Source organism: Castanea sativa, chromosome 5 (genome assembly GCF_040712315.1).
Source record: "Castanea sativa cultivar Marrone di Chiusa Pesio chromosome 5, ASM4071231v1".
Taxonomy (NCBI): domain Eukaryota; kingdom Viridiplantae; phylum Streptophyta; class Magnoliopsida; order Fagales; family Fagaceae; genus Castanea; species Castanea sativa.
The window spans coordinates 49,538,255-49,549,884 of NC_134017.1; the positions used below are offsets into that span (position 1 = coordinate 49,538,255).

The 11,630-nt window shown below is 39.8% G+C and overlaps 1 long non-coding RNA gene across 1 annotated transcript; it reads right to left on the reverse strand.

Annotated features, from left to right (window-relative positions):
• Nucleotides 1–10,765: 10,765 nt before the first annotated feature.
• LOC142634544 (uncharacterized) lies at nucleotides 10,766–11,398 on the reverse strand. The gene is made up of 2 exons (XR_012844208.1): nucleotides 11,050–11,398; nucleotides 10,766–10,954 (listed from the first exon to the last, which is right to left on the reverse strand). It is a non-coding gene; the product is annotated as an uncharacterized LOC142634544 (long non-coding RNA).
• Between the last annotated feature and the right edge of the window lie 232 nt (nucleotides 11,399–11,630).

The window sequence follows — 11,630 nt, forward strand, 5'->3', positions numbered from 1 at the left end:
AAGTGAGAAGGATGGAAGAAGCTTTACTTGTCGAAGGAGATAGAATCACCTTAATAAAGAGTACGCTCTCAATTTTGCCCGCATATTTCCTATCCCCGTTAGCATTGCTAGTTGCTTAGAGAAATTACTAAGAGTTTTTTTGTTAGGTGGATAGGAGATGATGTTAAGTTTCACTTGGTAAATTGGAAGATAGTTTGTGAGCCAATTCAATGTGGGAGTTGCATTAGAAGTTTTGGATGTCCTAATAGTGCTTTGTTTGGGAAGTGGCTTTGACATTATGCCATGGAAAAAGACACATTATTGAGAACTTTGATAGATAAAAAAAATTTGGGTTTGAGGGAGGCAGTTTGTGTTTTGGGGTAACCAATGAACCCTATGGTGTGTCCCTTTGGAAACATATTTGCAATGGTTGGGACAGATTTTCTAAACTAATCAAGTTTGAAATGAGCAATTTTTATTATTATTATTTTGGCATGATCCATGGTGTCAGGAGGGGATGTGTAAGGAGACCTTGAGCAATTTTGAATAGCCCGAGATGAGGAGGCTTCGTGGTAGGCCAGATGGACTAGTGGAGCTATTCATTGGGACAATATGTTCACTAGAGCTGTCCATGATTGGGAGTTGTCATTTTTACATGTGGACGGTGCTAGTGGAAACATTCATACCATGGATAACTTGCTAAAGAGAAATATTTGTATTGTAGAGTGGTGTTGCATGTTTAATAGTGTAACAACAATGGGGAGTTTATAGCCCATTTACTTCTTCACCGTGATTATGTGCAAAGCCTATGGTTATTGGTGTTTTAATTGTATGGACTCCGGTGGGTTATGCCTAAGAGGGTAGTGGATTTGTTGGGTTGTTGGAAAGGCGGTTGTGGCAGACATCATTTTGCACGACTTGGGGGAAATTCTATGATGCCTCATGTGGACTATTTGGAGAGAATGAAACCAACATACCTTTGAAGGGATTAAGAGTTTGCAGTTGAGTTAAAACTGATTTTCTAATGCTTCATGTATGATTGGATGGCTGCTTTGATTGGAAACTCCTTTTCTACCGAAGGAATTTCTGGATTTATGTAATTTTCGATGATACTTTTAGCGTCCCTAGCACACTCCCCGTCTACATGGGGTGTATACTGTTTTTAATAATTCAATTAAATTCTTCAATTACCTATAAAAAATCGATAATACCCGTGTTGTGTCAATGCAGAAGGGGAATGTCCCTTTTTTAGGGGACTTCTCTCATATGAAACTCAATTATTTTTTCCCCTTCAAATAAGTCCAGATAAGATTCAAAGTTGTCATGGAAGAAATTTGTCTTTTTTTTTTGGGAGAGTTTTAAGTTCATTACTACTCGACCAAAAGGGGAAAAAATCATTACCGGTTTCAAATTGTTTTGTTTTGTTTTTGGAGTGAGACTACTTTCGCGGTATGTAGTGTGGCCGATGTAACGGTGACTTGATGAGCAATACTTGGAAGGTTTGGTAATGGCATTGCCAATGTTGTTGTTGTTGGAGTTGGAGGCTTTGGAGGTGTAGGTGATTGAATTTGAGGATGATGTTCGAAAGCTTCTAATTGATCAAAAAATCGATAGGTTTTTCCATCGGGTTTCCCAGTGCGACCTTCTTTGGTTCTTTTGTGGTACATGTACACGTTCTCGAATTTCTCCTTGCATTTCTTGGCGCTTCGATTATAACCAAGTTACGCCACTTCGATTTAGAAAATGAAACAAAATAAAAATCCATGAAAAATATTTATTAGAAAATAAAAAAACTCGGTCGTTTCTATCACACATTAATTTTAACAAGAAAACAAAGTAGCATTGCCACATAAAATAGACAAGAAGAGTTATGACATAATGAAAACAAGATGCTATAGAAGAGAAGGATGAAACAAAACATATAGGAGGAGTTAAGAATTGGTAGATAACTAAGCACCGTTGTCTCCGATGGAAATTATAGAGCTCAAGCCGGGAGAATTATTCTAGATTTAATTTTCCTAGTACTTTTCGAGAACTAAACTGAACAAGAGTGAACAAAGTGAGATAAGAAAACCAACCGATGTTTATAGACCGAATATAAATTCGATATCCTTTTTGGAATATTGGAAAAGGGGAAAATGCTTGAAAAGAAAACAAACCCGAATTCCATATGCCTAGAATGAACCTTTGAACTCAACCTACATGTTATATGAGAGAGAGGAAATGCGATTAGGTCCAAAGACCCTGGGCAATTTTCCATAAAATTTCAAGAATAGAGTCTTGGCCTTGTGAAAACATAATCAAGCAGCCAAAACCGCAACCCAAATCCTACAATCACAATTTTTTCTCTAAACATACTACTATCATAGGGTGCGAACCAAGTCTAAGTGTTCAAGTTGAACCAGAATTCTGTCAAATGCAACCCAACCATTGACCTTCGGCGGCTAATACTACACACGGCTTAAAGAGCATCAATCTCCCTTACACTAATGAACACCGGTGGAACGATTTAGGCACTACAATGACATCAAACCCCAAAGAACACCGGCATGATAAGCAAATCGAAAGAATGCATCTTCCGGTTCAAAAAATACAAACACCAACTTAGAGGGTGCAATTTGCATTTTAGCCTTTATTTTAAGTTTGTGCTAAATTCAAGTCGGTTGACAAGTCCGATCTCACTTTTGACTAGTTGGTATTATTGAGTTAGTTGTCTCTACAGAATCTTTTTTTTTTGTTTGATAGGTCTCTAGAGAATCTTGAAAGTAGTAGGTATTTGTTAGGAGAATATAGAACTATAAAAACCAGGTCTACGGCTAATGTAAGGCGGTCTATTGCCGATTAAGAATACTATATCCCATTTAGGGCTCATGTCATTTCACCCCGTTTTGTCTTCTCATAATCTGTTTTAGATTGGTTCCAGCAACCCTTGGCTGCATTCATGGTTATGTAGAAGCTCAAGAATCTGAGCCTAGGAAAATTGGAGTTCAGTTACTATATTTCCTAGTTTCGGTAGGAAGAGTAAGAGCCTCCATTTTTTAGCTACATGCCCAAAATCTACAGGTGGAATGCAATCTAATGTGTTTAAATTGTTAGTTTTAGACTTGTTATGTACATACATACATATACACGTGTGTGTGTGCGTGCATACTTCAACTTTAACAGCCTTTTTAAGAAATGAAATAATTATGTATTTTAACAATTTCACTAGGCTTAATATAATTGTTTGTGGGCATTAGAGTTATTTATGAAGACTTAATTCGTGGAATATTGTTGCACTCTTTGCGGTATGGAGCACGGGATCGATGAGGAGCCGAGAGATTGTGCGCCCTGGTCCAGAAGATCCTTCATTGTTGACGCGACAACGAAATCATCGATCGAGAGGACATTTGGAATGGCGAGGTGAAATATCTAGTTTTAACAACTGCTTTAATTTTTACGTCGTCTTTGACTTTTAGCAAGTTCTTTGAAAGTTGTATATCTAATTCTAACGACCGCTATAATTTTTATCCATTTTACAGGACTCGGGCTCACTTACATGCCGTGGTCGCGCTAAGGAGATGGCAAAGATAACGATGCAAGATAATCGGGTGATTGATATTATCAAGTTAGTGGGGTTAGAAGGATTGTTTAGGGTCCCTTCCAGAGAGATAGATCATTGCCTAATATCGGCCCTAGTTGAGTGATGGCGGCCGGAGACTCATACGTTCCATCTTCCACATGGTGAGATGTCAATCACCCTAGAAGATGTGGAGGTCATTTTCGGACTTCCTATAGACGGTGAGGTCTTGGTTGGGCCGACTACTGTGGTGGATGGGAATTGGAGGCAACTGTGCGTGGAGTTGCTTGGTTTTGGCGTTCCGGAGAATGACAACAAAACTTTGGTGGGGCAAAGAATTCTCATTAGCCGCCTTGTTGAGCGCATTGCGAGCCACCGCCTCATGATGCAACGGAGGAGCAAGTACATCGGTATGCCCGGTGCTATATTTTAGCACTTCTAGGGGTTAAGATTTTCATGGATAAGTCGGGAGATAGGGTGCTTCTGATGTTCTTGGAGTTCCTACGGAACCTTCATGATCCGCCAAAGTATAGTTGGGGTAGTGGTTGCCTGGCATGGTTGTATAGAGAGTTGTGCCGGGCAAGTGATAAAGAGGCATCGCAGATTGGTGGGGCGTTGCAATTGGTCCAGTATTGGGCATAGGCGAGGTTGCCATTCTTGTGCCCGAGGATAGAGCCTCCACCTGGATGCGATTATGGCCCATGGCCAAAAGCTCCACTTGCATTTAAGTAAGTATTCTCCTGATACTTAGTGTGTGTTATGCAATTTACTATTCTTAGTAACTAAGTGGTAATATCTTATGTTATTCGATCGTAACTGTAGGTGGGTGCGGGTGCCAAGCCCGAAGAGTAGGCCATCCGGCACGGCGTTGATCCATTATCGTGAGCAATTAGCTAGAATGCAGCCGGACCAGGTAATAATATACAAAATTTCTGTGGAAGTTATGTTAATTTTCCTTAAGAATATGTTGAAATCATTGCTTTAACATATCTTCTATTTTAATTTTTGTTTTTCCCTTTATCTATGTATTCTCCTTTGTTTCACATTTTAAGATGCTATGATAATTGTATTTTGTTTCTACTGTAGATTATATGGCAGCCATATGAGGCGGACTTCGGCCACCTTCCCCGACTTCGCGTCGCGAGGAGGGATACGTGGACGGCAAGGGTGCCACCGGTGTGTTTTTGCATAGTAGAGACACACCACCCGGATCGTGTCCTTCGACGGTTTGGGTTGGCGCAAGAGCGGCCCGACCATGTTGTGTACGATGATAGATCGCATAGAATAGACTTACGTGGGAAGGTGGAAAAGAATTGGAGGGAGGAGCATGGACCGTATATCCTTACATGGGATACGAGACAACAACGAGTTTGCCATGCACCTCCTCGGATTGGTGAGATGCCTCGCAATCATGATTATTACCGCCGGTACCGTTCGGTCACTCGAAAGTATGTCGACCGCAACGGCGCTAAATTAGATATAATGGTAATGTGTTAAATTAGATTTTATTGCCTACGTTGTTTTTTCTTCGGTACATGTAGGAACGTAGAATCAATTGATTTCTTTTTAAAGCAAATCTGGTTTGATCTCGACCGACCTCCAATTAAAAAGACTTTCTATTACATATAGTATTCTAATAACACTTTTTGTTTTTAGTTGAGTATTTGAGTAGATCAAATCTGATTGTCTTGGTTCTTTCTCCGTTTTAGATTGAAAGCCATTTAGCATCCATTGGAGATGCTTCTGTAGAAGCGTGAGAGCACACAACCATGTCCGACGTGTCCTAAATAATGTGGCCGGGCTTGGTGGTGGTCTTGCAGCAAATGGGCAGGCAAACAATGGGCATGAGACCGAGTCAACGGCTACGCAACCCCAAGCACAAACCCGGCACCCCGAAGTACATCGACCCGTGGTCAAGGTGCTACCGCAAGCCCAAGCACAAGTGCGGCTAGGGGCCGTGGTCGGCTGCTACGGCAAGCCCAAGCACAAGTGCGGGTAGGGGCCGTGGTCGGCGTGCAACAACCCCTCGGGTTGTAACTAGTCCCGAGGTACCCGCACCCATCCCACACGCATCTCCTCCACCCGAGGTTCCTCCACCCATCCCGAGATGCATCTCCTCAACTCGAGGTCCACTTCACCCACCCCTCCTTCGCGGCCTAGTTTTGATCTTGGTTTTGATTTTCATATGACCCCTCCTACGCACCCCCGAGACACCCTCATACCCACCCACCGGCTCCAATGCACCCACTTTGCCCATGACAATGATCCCCACTCCTAGCTATACGAGCATCATTACCCACCTACCTTATCCTCATCCGACCCTTTAGGGCCTCCGGTTGGGATTGACAACCGATGTACCGGACGAGCATCCCCCTCAGCAGCCCTCACCCCCACGAGGTAGACCACAACGTACTAGAAGAGCACCCACTTGTGGGAGCGGTGGACACAAAATAGGACACAAAGGCGGCTCTATGGTATGATAACATTACCAACAATGTAATGATATATCTTGTGGTTCACTTTATTCTTATCATTACACCGAATATTGATTGTATGCATCTAATGTCTTTGCAGCACGATGATGAGCCTAAGGATGATGCCCCACGGCCCTCCTCCCCCGCGCCAAAACATTACATAAGGGTTAAAAAACGCAAAATTGGTGAATCTTGAAAAAGAAGCAATACTTGAAATGTGGTAAATAATTTTATTAGAAATTATTGGAATTTTAAGGTGGGCAATATTTTGCAATAACATTATGCATGTACTTGTGTTCTATTGAGAACTTGTTACTAAACTATGTGTTGGTCTTGTGTGATGGGACTCTTACGAGAATCTAGGAAAAAAAATTTATGGCGAATGTGTGTTACCATTGAAAGATTACTGCATCAAAAACAGAAGGTTCTTATGTTATTATAATTGATTTTATTATTATTATTGGTCTTGGAACTCGGGTGGTGCACAGCTTCTACACTTGTTCACCCAATTGCTTATTCTTGCCGCAGGTTTTGGTGATGACGGCTCAAATTGTTGAACATTCGAGACACGAGTATAATCAAAATGGAAGCAATTAATCTCCTTGATACGGATGAGTGTCATCATGCTTTGTGAAGAAACATCCATATTCTTTAGTGATGTCTCGAGTTCTATCATACAACGCAAAAGGAGAAGAGGCCATCTTGTTTTTGGAATGACTAGGTAAGCAATTTTACTAAAATGCACTTGCTTCTTCTTTCTTGTTTTTGCTTCAATGTTCGACTCCATCTCTAAACTATAAAGCTGGGTTTCTTTTTTAACATTAATATATACACATACAATAAAAAATAATTGACATTTGTTGGTATGGACTATGGAATGTTTTTTTGCTTAAAACTCCTCTATTATTTTCATATATGTTCCACAAAACAATTATAGAGATCCTATATCAATTCTTCTATGATTGGACCCTCCCGATATATGTATTGTGTACGTCTTTGGCTTGATTTTATTTTCTATCTTGTCTAAAAATGGAGATGCCCTTTTGTCCGTTTGGCATTGCTCTAGAAAGTAAAGCTTTAACTCGTAAAATTTGTTTTAGTAAAGATGGAGCTTTCTTTGGAAAAGCTCTTTAGTGTCTTGAGTGTTTGGGAAATTACTACATTTACACGTGTTTTAAAGTCCCGGATTTACAAAGTGAATTGTAGAGTTTTTTAATTCTAAGTTAACCATGAATTTATGTGGACTGTTATCCAGGTTGGCCCTTGTTAGTGGGTTGAAATGGGTGGATGAAGTAATAGCCAATGCTCCTTATGAGATTTGTGTGCAACCTTACTAGGTAACCAAACTTGCTTGTTTTGGAGAGACCGATTTATGGACTCGAATGGCTGAACCCAATGTCCGTTGCTTTGGGTAGAAGGCGTCTGCCATCACACTAAAGCCCAACCTTTGGTGTCATGCATTCTTGTTATTGTTTTTTTTTTTTTAAAGGTTTTTAATAGTCATCATTATCAAAAAATAATTCTTTTTATGTGTCTTATGCATACAACCATATTCCGTCACATGTCCGAACACATATTTAATTAATGCGAATGTCACTTATGTTTAAGTTTATGGGGCTGGTTCGTTTGGTTCAAGGTTTTTGACTTTTGTCGAAAGTGACCTTGTATTTGTTTCCACCGGAACACCGGTCATGGTCGATTGTCATACTCGGACAATTTTTTACTCTTATTTAGGGGTTGGTTTACTTGACCTGTGTGCATCCTCATTAACCAGAATTTTTTTTCTGTCCGCTTTTGTTGCTTTCCTCTATCATTTCGCAATATAAGGTTGATTTGCTGAAGAACAAGTTTGGTTTCAACGAGGCCTTCAACTACAAAGAAGAGCCCGACTTACATGCAGCTTTAAAAAGGTTAGTAGTATAGTAGTAATTTATGCCGTAATGAATATATGTAACTATCACATGAGACTTGACTAAGAATCTATGGTTTCTAGTTTCTCTCGAAGTAAGTCGTTATTAACCATTATCTCAATATTGAAGACATTGCCTTATATATGATATTCAAATTCAAGAAACATGGTTTACTCCGAGGGATTTGTTTGATTTTCATTGTCATACAAGGCAGCCCATTTACAACGGGTACTTTTCAAATCTGTAAGATGGGTTTGATTACACTTATTGTTGGTACACGAATAACAATTTTGTGCTTATTCTATTTAAAGAAAGTTTAAAAAAAATGACAATGAGCTATTACTCAATTGGCACTTCGTTCTCCCTTAATAATGAGATTCACAGTGAGGTTGTAAGTTCTAAACCCACTAAGTATGTGTGCAACTTACTAATAAAAAAAGGAAAAAAAAAAGAGAAAAAAAAAAGCTTCAAACATAATGAGAGGAGTGTAATTGTAAGGAAACAACATTTTTGACAACAGTTGACATGACTTGTTGCAATTTGAGTAACATCACTTTAATCTAAGTCCAATGCTTACCCAACTTTTCTCTCAATTGCTAATATGGCCTATTGTGATTAGAGCAACATCACTTTTACATGGGTGATGGGTTCACCATTAAAATCACTTTTATCATACACCAATCACAATAAATCATATCAGCATTTGCGAAAAATGTTTTTTTTTTTTCCTTATTGTTTTAAGTTTTAATCTATGTGCTTGGGGAACCAGGAGTGATCGATCATTGATTGGCATTCATGGTGCTCAAATCTAGAGGGTTGAGGTGTTTTTCTTGCAGGTACTTTCCAGGAAGGCATTGATATTTATTTTGAGAACGTTGGGGGAAAGATGCTTGATGCGGTGCTACTCAACATGAGGGCCCATGGCCGCATTGCTGCATGTGGGATGATTTCGCGGTACAACCTTGAGCACCCCGAAGGTGTGCACAATTTAATGATTGTGATTTGGAAACGGGTCCGGATAGAAGGATTCGTGTGTGATGAATCTGCCACCTCTTTCCAAAGTTCCCGGAGTTGGTTCTGCCTTACATCAAAGAAGGGAAGATTACGTATGTGGAAGATGTAGCCGAAGGTACGGGAGAGTGCCCCGGCAACCGATAGGGCTCTTCACCGGCCGCAATGTTGGAAAGCAGGTAGTGGTAGTTGCTCGTGAATGAATGACCTTGTATGCAACTTCATAGTCCAAAAACTCTAGGTCTTGGAGGATTATTTACTGCAAATGTTACTTCTATTGGGTTTTGTTGGTAACAACAATTTTACTTCCTTAGTGAAGTGTTATATTGTTGGAGTCAAAGAAATTCATAATCTTTTTACACAAACTCATTTAGTTGGAAATACTAAATTTATTATCTCACCTTGACGTATCTGCTTGATATCTGGAGTAACACTTAATGCAAATGGAGTAAAGTTTCCTTCGGATCCCAATTCCAATATGAACCCCATGTGTGTATCAATGTATACCATGAAGTTTTGTAATCACTAATAAAAAATAGCTTATTTAACGTTTTTACTATGTACGTAGGTCTGGTTTAACTGCTTATGGCGTTCCTTTATGAGGTATGCTCTCCTAAGAAAGGAGAGCATGTCTTCATTTAAGCAGCTTCTGGGTATTTGGTCAGCTTGTTCCACAGTTTGCATAACTAGTAACAATCTTTTCTTTAAGTGTACAAAGAACTAGTGCAGCATAGCTATCTTTACTAAGACTCATTTAAAATTAATCTTTATAAAATAAAATTTTATTAATACTTACGTTGTTATATACATTTACCCGCCATTTAATAAATTTAGATTTTGAATAAGGCCTCTCAACCTAACCTTGTTGTCTCCAATTACATATGTAAGTACACAAAAATGGATCTTCCTGACCAAAATGGAACAAAGTGGACTGAATGGACCAAATTAGGCCAAATCAGACCAAATTAGACCAAATCAGACCAAATCAGACCAAATAATTAGACCAAATTATCCAAATCAGACCAAATTAGACCAAATCAGACCAAATTAGACCAAATTAGACCAAATTAGACCAAATCAGACCAAATCAGACCAAATAATTAGACCAAATTATCCAAATCAGACCAAATCAGACCAAATAATTAGACCAAATCAATGTTCCTATCCCAGACCAAATCAGACCAAGTAAGACCAAATTAGACCAAATAAGACCAAATCAGACCAAATAAGACCAAATCAGACCAAATCAGACCAAGTAAGACCAAATTAGACCAAAATAGACCAAATCAGACCAAATTAGACCAAATGGACCGATTTTATTTTCCATTACTCGTAACCAAAGAAACTCGAGTTTTAGAGACTCGAGTTCCACTGGGCAAATTTTTTTTCCCCAACTGCTCTGTTTCAGGCAGAGAGGCAGAGAGGCATGCCCTGTTTGAACAAAATTTTGCCCCAGTGGAACTCGAGTTTCTAAAACTCGATTTTCACTGGGCAAATATTTTTCCCTAGCATCATGCTCTGTTTCAGGCAGAGAGGCAGAGAGCCATGCCTGTTTCACAAAATTTTGCCCAGTGGAACTCGAGTTTCTAAAACTCGATTTTCACCGGGCAAATATTTTTCCCCAAGCATCATGCTCGTTTCGCAGAGGCGAGAGCCATGCCTGTTTCAAAAAATTTTGCCTGGAACTCGAGTTTCTAAAACTCGATTTTCTTGGGCAAAATTTTTTCCCAAGCAACTCGAGTGTCTAAAACTCGATTTTTACTGGGCAAATTTTTTTTTCCCGAGAAAATGCTCTGTTTCAGGCATTGTTTTACAATGTAAATGCACTCAAATCACAACAAAAGTCATTCTCAATATATCACCATTCTAAACATGTCCAACCACACTTAATTTGCAATTCTAACCATACTACTCAAATCACAATCTTCATAGAGGTACATTGGATAGAGAATTACAAGTACATTCAACAACAATCAAAAAGTTCACATAGAGCCAATACAACGTCGTCCATGGAAGGATGCCTGAAAAACGTAGAGTATTTACGTTAGGAGACAAGATAGTAAACATCGAATGAACAACAATTATTTAACCGATGCATAAATTTTTGCCAACCTACCTAGTGTGGAACATGGCCGCTTGTGGAAGCACCGCGGGACTGCGGACATTTTCTGCGGTTATGCCCGGAAGCATGACACAGTCCACATGTCTGCTTCGGTTGACTCTCTATCAAATCTGCGTCCTCCCTCCGCCATCCCGGTTCTTGATCCTTATTCCTCACTCCATCCATCTCATTTCTTATTCGTGACTTCACCGGTCGACCTTTGGCCCGCAACAATGCCGGATTAGGCAACCACTTTGGCCCCATGGGATCCCTCCATAATGACTGTGACTTAGGAACCACAAATCCATGCTCATAAGTGCTAAGGGCATGGTTCAAACCATAACATGGGTGAATATACGTGGTCGAATCAATATGTAAATAGTCACATACTCTAATTGCATGTGAACACGGGATCCCTATATTTTGCCATTTCCCACACATGCATGTTTTTTCCCATAACCGAACTTCGTAATCGTGGTTTCCCCCTCTGCGCTAGACACGTTGAGTTGGGTAACTACTTGAAATATCAGCTCTTCATTGCTAAATGGCTTGAGATAGTGTTTCTCAGATTTACGCTTATTTCCATCCCACGTGGA